This window comes from Lactuca sativa, chromosome 9, assembly GCF_002870075.4.
Source record: "Lactuca sativa cultivar Salinas chromosome 9, Lsat_Salinas_v11, whole genome shotgun sequence".
Lineage (NCBI taxonomy): Eukaryota > Viridiplantae > Streptophyta > Magnoliopsida > Asterales > Asteraceae > Lactuca > Lactuca sativa.
In genome coordinates this window covers 219,223,786-219,234,218 of record NC_056631.2, presented here as the reverse complement: position 1 = coordinate 219,234,218, position 10,433 = coordinate 219,223,786, and the positions used below count along the sequence as shown (strand labels likewise).

General features: G+C 32.0%; 1 long non-coding RNA gene and 2 other non-coding genes across 3 annotated transcripts; all 3 read right to left on the bottom strand.

Annotated features, from left to right (window-relative positions):
* Nucleotides 1-2,197: 2,197 nt before the first annotated feature.
* On the bottom strand, nt 2,198-7,693 carry LOC122196100 (uncharacterized). Its single transcript, XR_006187348.1, has 2 exons — nt 6,997-7,693; nt 2,198-2,664 (listed from the first exon to the last, which is right to left on the bottom strand). It is a non-coding gene; the product is annotated as an uncharacterized LOC122196100 (long non-coding RNA).
* Nucleotides 6,994-7,117, bottom strand: LOC111888248 (small nucleolar RNA SNORD14). Its single transcript, XR_002849128.1, has one exon. It is a non-coding gene; the product is annotated as a small nucleolar RNA SNORD14 (small nucleolar RNA).
* On the bottom strand, nt 7,207-7,306 carry LOC111888251 (small nucleolar RNA Z122). The gene has a single exon (XR_002849131.1). It is a non-coding gene; the product is annotated as a small nucleolar RNA Z122 (small nucleolar RNA).
* Nucleotides 7,694-10,433: the final 2,740 nt, after the last annotated feature.

Sequence of the window (10,433 nt, the reverse complement as noted above, 5' to 3'; positions counted from 1 at the left end):
ATGGTCCCTGTGGTTTCAAAACTTTTAACAAATGGTCATTCCGCCTAACTCCGTCAGCCTTTTACCGTTAAGTGAGGGTCATTTTCGTCATTTCAATTCATAAGGACCATTTATGAGGTTTTCTCTATTTAAAAAAAGAAAAAATATATAATTATTTAATTAAAGGGCCTCTCTCTCTCTCTCTCTCTCTCTCTCTCTCGATGTGGTGAAGAACACAAGTCATAGGTCCATTTAGTTTACACTCCTTACGTTATTATGCTCCCTAGTCCTTTATCCTCCCACTCCTTACGTTAAGAGTTTATTGAAGTCACAAGAATCACTGTTTCCTATGATTTCATCTTTTTATTCCTGATTTTCGAGTTAAAAGGAGAAGCCCTAAATCTACAATTGGTGTTCTTCATTTAGCAATCCAGCAGCACCATGAAATAGACCTCTGTACCAATGGTCGATGCCGAACATAACATTGTTTACCTAGACCTCCTAGAGTTGTTGTTTGTGACCATTGACATTGGTGGTTAAGTTCACCATGAATGTCTCTGTGACGAAATCGTCGGTGGTGCTGAAAATAAGGGCATGATTGAGATTCATCTTCGGATTTGCAAGGTCTCGAAGGTACTAAGGATGAAACAAGGTTGCACCGTTGATCACAACAGCTGATATTTCGGTAAGATGATGATTGTTAGTGGTTGTAATACGTCCAGTTTGTTCGAAGCAATTGTGGCAGGGTGCACATTGGATCTAATTCACGAACTCAATCTGGGTTCCCCTGTTTCCCCCTTACGACCTTGACCAGTGGTAATCGACCCACCATCTTCTCCATACGACGACGGTATGTGGTGGCTATGTATGGCGGCAGTGTGCAGCAGCGCTGCTCTGGGGCTTCTGCTAGTTCTTTTCTGCCTAATCTCGACGGGAAAGATGAGCGTGGGGGGGGGGGAGCTTGATGGTGGTCGGTCGACACTTACAATAGCGGAAGTGATGGCAAGTGGATGCTGGAGTGGAGTCAATATATGGAAGGAAGCAGTGGTGTCGGGGTGTTTAATGGTGGTGGGTCACGACAGGAGGAGGCGGAGAGGCTGCCACAGACGGCTATGGTGGCCCAATTCGTTGGTGGAGTGAGAACCAGAGAAAGGGAGTGAGTTTGGAGATGAAAAGGAGGTCGAGGGAAGAGATTCAGATGGCAACAGTTGTGGCGGTGGTTGGGATGTCGCAAAACAACAGGCAATCGCTTTTTTCCGGCGACCCTTTGTGGGTCATGTTCTTCTAGTTGATGGCAACGACAAAACAAAGGGAAGAAGAGTGAGGCCCTTTAATTAAATATTTTTTTTTAAATAGAAAAAAACCTCATAAATGGTCTTTGTATATTGACATAACAAAAATGCTCTTTACATAACGGTAGAAAAAATTAAACGGAAGGACCATTTGTTAAAAGTTTTGAAACAACAAGGGCCATCTGTAATGTTTTTTGAACTTACAAACTAAACTTGATGTTTTTGGAAACCACATGACCATTTTTGAAGTTTTGTCTCTATTTTATTTTATAAAAATGTCAACACACCTTTGTGATACACATTTTATTTTTTAAAAATATCAATACACCTTTGTAAATACACATTTTATTTTTTAAAAATGTCAATACACCCTTGTGATACAATCACAAGGGCTTTCTTGGTTTTTGTTTTAGATTGCTGTGTTTTTCTTAAGGCATATTATTTTTACACTCCACTCTCTAAACACTCCAGTCTACGCTATTTTGACTTCCTTTTTAGTAAAATGTTTGACAAATTTTTGTTGGCTTTTTGATTATATTCCAGAACTATTTCCAAGAAAATTACTCACTTTCCCATGCTTAATTTTTATTTTCCACGCCTTAAACCATGAATATTAAGAAACAAACTTTATCGGGTCATGAAATCCATTTATGAATTTTCTACTTTTTTTATATAGTTTTTCTATTAAATGTTATTACGAAGGAATCTCCCCTTTTCTGTTTTATATATCATAATTTTCTACTTTTTTTATATAGTTTTTCTATTAAATGTTATTACGAAGGAATCTCCCCTTTCCTGTTTTATATATCATAATTTTCTACTTTTTTTATATAATTTTTCTATTAAATGTTATTACAAAAGAATCTCCACTTTCCCATGCTTAATTTTTTATTTTCCAAAGTTAAAACACAAAAAACAGTAACTAATTAAATTTACAATGGCTATAAGTTTGTTTACTTAATCAGTAAACTTAATAGAAGTTTAATACAGTAAACTTAATACAAAATCAATAAAGTTTATACAAGCTGCCGGAAAAGAAAACATGTTTGCCGGAAAATAGTCGACGGAGTCGTTGTTCGCCGGAAAACGGTAAGTTCTTTCTTTCCAACTTCGTATCTTCATTTATATGTTGTTCGTCGGGGTCATTCGCCAGATGTTGCCATTCGAGTTGGTGGTGGCAGTTCTCCGACGGAAAAAAAAAAACGAAGGTAAGTTGGTGGTGGCAGTGCTCCATAGAGAGAGAGAGAGAGCGGGCCACATTTTGCGGCGGCGACATGGTGGCCAACAAGATCGAAAATCCGACGAGACGGCGAGTTGGTTGCTGCAATGCTCCGTCGAGATAGTGACAGGAACGTGCCATATATTGTGGCGGCAACATGGTGGCCAATGAGGTCTACAATCCGGCGAGATAGATATGGAAGAGGGATACGAAATGTTAGATGGTGTGGAAACTGATTTAGGGAAAACTAGGGTTTTTTTATAAATATATTAGACAATTCTTTAAGCCTAAGGATGGGCCCAATGGCAACATGGACCAAGGTGTCCATTTTCTAAACTTAATTAACGAAAATAATTATTTTGGTTATTAATCAGGTGGTGCTATAAAATAATTGTTGTGGTTATAAAATAATTGTTTTGGTTATGCTATTTGAAGTTCTCATGATCACTTTACATTTACTTAACACAAACTTATAAAATAATATATATTTTTAAATAAAATTTAGGTTATTAATTAATATTTTTATTTTGTTTTTCTATTTTTGCAGGAAAAAAATGGAAAATATTTCGGAATTTTCAACGGACCAAGTATATCTCTAATCTTATTATTTACTTATTCGTAATTAATTGATGTATTTTATTGGTTTTTTAACATGGTTTTTTTTTTCAATTGTTAGGTCTTTAGTTCTCGTGGGGATTTAATGATGTGGGTGCAAAATGTGGCACGTTCACAAGGTTACGTTATCGTCACTAAACGATCAAAGGCAATAACTAAGGACTTCATTTCTAAAATAGTACTTGGTTGTGATCGTGGTGGCGTAGCCAGGAATAAAGATGCGCAAACAAAAAAAATTAATTGTCCATTCAAATTGATAGGAAATTATTTGAAAGCACACGATGGTTGGAAGTTAAGGGTCGTACGTGACGAACACAATCACGAACCATCAATGTACATGGAGGATCATCCTTTTGCAATGCGTTTGTCAGATAAAGAAGCTCGTTTGGTGCAAGATTTGACAGAGTTGGATGTGAAACCGCGAAATATTTTGCCAACACTAAAAGCGCAAAATCAAAATAATGTGTCTTCATTGAGAACTATATATAATTTTGTCCAGAAGTTGGGGAGATCTCGGCGAGAAGGTAGAACCCCGATGCAGAATGTTATGCACATTTTGCAAACTAAAGGGTACAACTTACAGTATCGTGCAAACACGATTACTAACGAGTTAGAAGATCTATTTTTTATTCATCCAACATCATTAAAGATGTGGCAAGCATTTCCATATGTGGTGTTGATGGATGCTACATATAAAACAAACAAGTATAATCTTCCTTTTCTAGAAATTGTTGGTGTCACTTCTACAAACAAGACATTTTCCATAGCCTTTGCATTCATGCATAATGAAAAAACGAGCAACTATATATGGGCATTGACTTGTTTGAAATTGACGATTAACGATTCTTTTTGTCCTCGTGTTATCGTCACTGATAGAGATTTGGCATTGATGAAAGCATGTGGAGATGTCTTTCCACAAAGTAATCATTTACTTTGTAGGTGACATATATTCAACGATATAACAAAGCATTGCAGACAACGAATCAAACCACAAAAGACTTGGAATTCTTTTCATCTAAAGTGGACGAAGTTAGTCGAATCTCCAACACTAAATGCATATATGCAAAATTATGCAGACCTTCAAACATTATTGTTCGAACATGCAGGTATTATTCTTATATTTGTTGAAGTCTTAATTTGTTTAACAATTATTATTAATTCATTCAAACTAATTTGTTTTTTTCACGTTTTAGATGTTTTTGATTATCTTTATACTGTTTGGTTGGGGAAGTATGCTGAAAGATTTGTATCGTTGTGGACTGACAAACATGTCAGTTTTGGAAATTCAACAACAAACAGAGTCGAGAGCCAACACGCCAAGCTGAAAAAACACCTGGAATCTGCGAAATGTGATTTGGACAAATTCATACATGTTATTGAAAAAGTTGTACAATCACAAGAAACCGCTATCAAAGAAACTTTCACACGCTGCATAATCACTTATATGCCAAGGTTTAAGGATCAGATATTCGAAGTACTGCGAAAACGTGTTTCAGTGCATGCTATGGATAAAATACTGGAAGAGCTTCATCGGTCAAAAAGATTTGTACCAACTCCTGAGAATTGTGGATGTCAATTGCGGACATGTTTTGGATTACCATGTGCTCACGAACTTGTGATGTATGTCGGTACAGGTATGTTTAATCTATTGGATTAAATTGACATTTTTATACTTATAACCACTTTATGATATTTTATTTGTTTAACTATAGGTTCACCTATTCCATTAGATTCGGTTGATGCTTTTTGGAGAAAGCTTGATTTGACGCCTTCTATATCTGTGGAATATGGTGATCTTAATGTTGATCATCGTATGCAAAGGTTTAAAGAGATATACAACACTCAACCAGATCATATCAAATATAATTATTTAAGGAGAATGGATGAGATAACTGATCCATCAACGAATTTGATCAATGAACCTTTGGTTAAGAAAAATAACCGTGGACGCCCAAAAATAAAGCGTGTCCAATATCAAAGTCAAGCTACTCACAGATACAGTTGTTCAGACTTAAACCAGGAGCCACCATGGTATAGTTCATCCTTTATGGACTTGAACGATGATCCGGCCAGACATAGTTCATTCGTCATGGGTTCGTACGAGGAACCAATAGGTCAATGTTCATACAACATAAACTTAAACGAGGAACCAATAGGTCAATGTTCATACAACATAGACTTAAACGAGGAACCACTAGGGCAGTGTTCATACCAGACAGACATGAACGAGGATCCGATAGGCCAATGTTCATACAAGATTGACTTAAACGAGGAACCACCATTGGGACATAATTCATTGTTGGATGAAATTCCATCTATATTTCATCCATACATCACACATATACAAAATGTATTGGGTGATGGAAATTGTGGTTTTCGATCAGTAGCCGTTTGTCTTGGATATGGTGAAGATCAGTGGCTTTACATTCGTCAACAATTGTTAGACGAGTTATTTTGTTCATATGACGACTATACAAGAGTTTTCGTTGGATGTGATGAAGTAGTTACTTCATTGTCTTTCTTTACGAAAAATGAGTCAGCACCAACAGAACATTGGATGCTTATGCCTGAGACAGGCATCTTGATAGCCAACAGGTTTGGTGTGATCGTTCATTTTTTGACCACTGAAGGCCCCGTAACTTTTTTCCCTCTTTGGAGAGGTCCTAGAGAGTTTCAAAATCATCGGGTCCTTACGTTTGCACTTGTGTACACCAATCATTATGTGATGGTACAATTGGAAGGAGAGTACCCAATGCCTCCCATTGCGGCATTGTGGATCCGCAACAAAGCCCCGTCAGCAACCGAATGGCAAACTATATATAAGTCACGGCTAGAATTTTATAAGCATCTGAAACCTACTGAAAGATCTTTTATGACTATAAGTGATTAGTTGTTGCTTGTTTTGTATCAAATTTTTGCTATGTAATATTTGAAATTTAAAAGAAAAAAAAGATTGGTGAGGATTTGTTTAGAGTATTTTTTTTTTTTGAAATTTATATCGTTATTATCTTATTTATCTTATAAACGTACGAATAAATGGTCCAATTTTTTTTTTAAATAGTTGTATTAACATATGTAAATCACAATAATAAGTTAAAAACTAAAACATGTTACTATAAAAAATACGACGTACATAGAAAAAGAAAAGTCATATTTGTTACTATTTATTTATAAACTATTATTTAAATAATAATAAGATTAATAGAAATCGTTAATTGTAAGAAATAATTAATAATTGAAAAATAAACTTAATAAAATTAATTGGTCTGTGATTGGAACCAATCTCATTTACGTCAAAGAACGAACACATATTGTTTCGATTCCAATTTCAATATATATATATATATATATATATATATATATATATATATATATATATATATATATATATATATATAATTCAATAACTTGATCAACGTTACCATGAATTTTAAAAGTTTGTGCCAAATAATTGAAAAATAAATAAAGTTAATAAAATGATTATATAATAATAAGATAATAAATAGTAAAAGTTAGTAAAATATTAGGTAACATAACAACCTATATAGATTAGAGTGTATTAGACTAGATTAGAGTGGAGTGTCCACATCAACACCCTTTTCTTAATTTTGTTTGGATTTGTATGGTTTTCTACTTGGATGGATCTTTGTGAGTTTCTTGATTTTGTTTGGAACTTGATTTTTTCAATTTAAGTTTAGATTGGTGTTACAGTAGATAACGGTGACAGTGGTGGATTCTGACTGCAATGGAGGGCCGGCGATGTCCGAAAAAGGAGAGGAATGAGATGTACTAATGACCAATAACAGAAAAATGTGTCCAGCGGGTATATCAGACACGTCATCTATGAAATCATCATTCGAGAAAACCATCTTTTTCAAAAAAGTAAAAAACCTCAGACATCCAAGGAAGGAAAAAGACAGCATTAGCTCTCAAGCCTGGCGAAGGCGAAAGCTCTTAGGCGGCCACTGCGAATGTCTCTGAGAAACAAGCCTTTGGATTATCATCACAGGTATCAACAATCAAACCAATCAATTCAACGAAAATTCATTGAACATTAAAGTTAATTAATGAACAGGGGATAAAGATCTCATAACTATAGAGTTTAGGATCAGACTGACGTGCAAATAAGATTTCGTTCAGCAGAGCACAAAACTGCGCCTAAGATGACAAAATTCGATATCCTTTTGCATCAAAACCCTAATCTTTACTTTTCAGATTTTTATAAAACCGACGACGGATTTAACCAAAATCGAAAAACGAAAACACAAATTTAACCTACTAATTGGTGTTATATGATAAACGAATGGTGTGATGATTTTAAAATGTCATCCGCAAACATTGAAGCACATCTCCATTGACATGGAGAAGACTTAAGCAGAAGGGATGCTCACAAAGAATATTGATGTAAGCACAAATAAAATCCTGGAAGATATTAGAATGATCTCCAAGAAGAACTTATGTGCTATGAATTTCTGATATATACCAAATAAATTAATAAAATCAATTACCTTGATTCTGAAAAAAAAATAAAAAATAAATAAATAAAAACCTTGTTTTGTTCACGGGACGAACGGCTGGAGGAAGGAAAATGCAGTGTGCCCTAAATAAAAAGAAGCTGATGTATCGATATTTATAAGGGAAAATTTTACATAACTAATCCCTATGGTTCTCCAGTTGTGCGTTTGCTCACCTTCTGCATGTTACCGTTACTGTTTGTGTATTTTGAGTATCCCCTCCCCATTTTAAATATTATTAAAAGATAATTTTTAATTATAAACTAAAGAAATCAGAATCATTGATTGCATTTCGATCATATATTTTTCACATTTTGATTATTTAATGACATCATCTTTGTCAACTCATTTATTTTTGTCAAAAGATTTTATAAAATGTATATTACGTTTTAAATTAGAATTCTATTAATGACACTTAAATCTCACAAAAAATAAAATGAATTAAATTAAGAATTCTATTAATGATAATTAAATATCACCAAAATAAAAATAAATTAAATTAGGAATTCTATTAATGACAATTAAATCTCACAAAAAATAAAATAAAAAAATACCCCGCCTCCCTCAATTATTTACATGATATATCTAACCTAAGTTTTGTAGTGGAGAAGAAAATGGGGGAAAACATGTTGTTTTGAGTTTTACTTAACAATTTAGATTTGTAGTCGAACGACTGTATTATAAATACATCAGATAAATGTAAGAAAACAAGTAACTCAAATTCCACTTGACAACGTTTTAGTCATCTCATATATGTTTATTTCTTGATAACTGATATTTGTACTATTTATCTATATTTATGCTAAAGTTGTGACAACATGAAAATGATTGTTACTCAAGTTGCTTGATTTTTTTTTAGATTTTATGTAGGTCGAAATTCAAGTTGACAAACAACAGAAATGGTCGAATTCATATGGGTTCTTGTGAACGTAAGTAAAATATATTTTGATTTTTATGTTATGAGGGTGTCAAATTTTGTGGTTTGAAAATTAATTGTCACAGTTTGTTATTTATAAATTTGAATCGGATCTTTCTATGGGATTCCCCATTTTTTCATACTTTTGACGAATTGTTCAATAAGTTGAGCAATCAAATTATAAACGATAGACGCATACACAATGTATGTCATATCCTTAGTTTTTGGTTGTTAAAATCAAAAATTTGTTTTTTTTTTCGTTTTTTTTATATGTTAGGATTTGAGACCTTGATTTAGATACTTGGAAATTTTGTTTGGTCTATCTGTCTACTACATGTTCGATGAAATGCTTAAGGGAACAATATTGGGATAAACTTGTGGCCCGGTTTAAATTACTTTAAAAATATATTGGTTTAAATTACTTAAAAAATATACTTGTCGGTTTTTGTTATCCTTCACGGTTTAAATTTGTATGTTTCTCCTTAAAGTTTCATGTTTCATCTCTAATAGTTCTTTATTTATGTTTTAGTTATAATGCATTCTTCGACCTTTGATCACATTGGTTAGTTTCTCATACTAAGTTTTATTTGAAAATTATATTTAATTGCAATTTATTACACTATCTAATACCCTAATAATCTCTAATACTTGTATAAGATGGTGACAATTATTATTTTTTATTGCAGCTTCTCTTCATATTGATTATCGGATGTGGTTTGAGTTATGGAATGATGCGACTGAGGGGATTCCACATTATGGGGCATTGGAATTCATTACAGAATGGGACATGATTTATATACCTTATTGGGTATTGATGAAATGCTCATGTAGAACGATAAATATTTTACAATATGTTCTTTTAACCTTATATTATGACCTTCTTTGGAAAAAAAATTGCTTTTAATATTAAACTTTGAAAAAAAAGTTCATATATAGCATCATACTCTTAAAAAATGACTTTTTTGGATTATTTTTAGTTGATATGGAAAGTTATATTTTTTGTATATTGAAGCTCATTTAAACGATTGTTTTCTGGAAAAAAAAATCATTAATAGCATTAAACTTTGCTAAAAATTCATTAATAGCATCGTAGTTTCAAAAAATGACTTTTTTGTATTCTTTTTGGCTAATCTAGAAAAAAAAAATCTACATTAGAGCTAATTAATAGGATTTTTTTCAAAACATTTTATTAATGGAAAAGTACATTTTCATTTTCTTTCGCGTAATAGACCATTTATGTAAGAAAAATATTTCAAATATGGACCGTTTGTGTATTTTTGTTCACATGTGAACCATTTATGTAGTATATAAATTTAATTGTTAATTAGTAGGTCATTAATATGACAATTTTTTAGTGAAAATTTGTTTATAGTATTCAAATTTGCATATATATATATATATATATATATATATATATATATATATATATATATATATATATATATATATATATATATATATACATACTAGTTTATAACCCGTGGAAATCACGGTTACAAAATTATATAAATATTCATAGTAAAAAATTCAAAATTATTAATCAATTATTTTATATAAAATTTTAAATACATTATTAATTAAGAGGTTTTTTTATTAGTTATGTAAAATTATAATTATTGATTCAAATAAATATGTGGAATTAATTTATCATATATATTAGACTCTTTTTATTTGTGAACTAATGAAAAGAATAATATAAAATTTAAAATTTAAATTTAAAATAAAGAATAAATAGATTGACAAATAACATCACATTAATTAGGAGGTTTAATGAGTTTAAAATAGAGAATTAATAGAATGACAAGTGGCATCATATTAATTAGGAGTTCTAATATTATGACACTTGGCAAAAGGACTACTCTTTTATTAGTGTATATATATATATATATATATATATA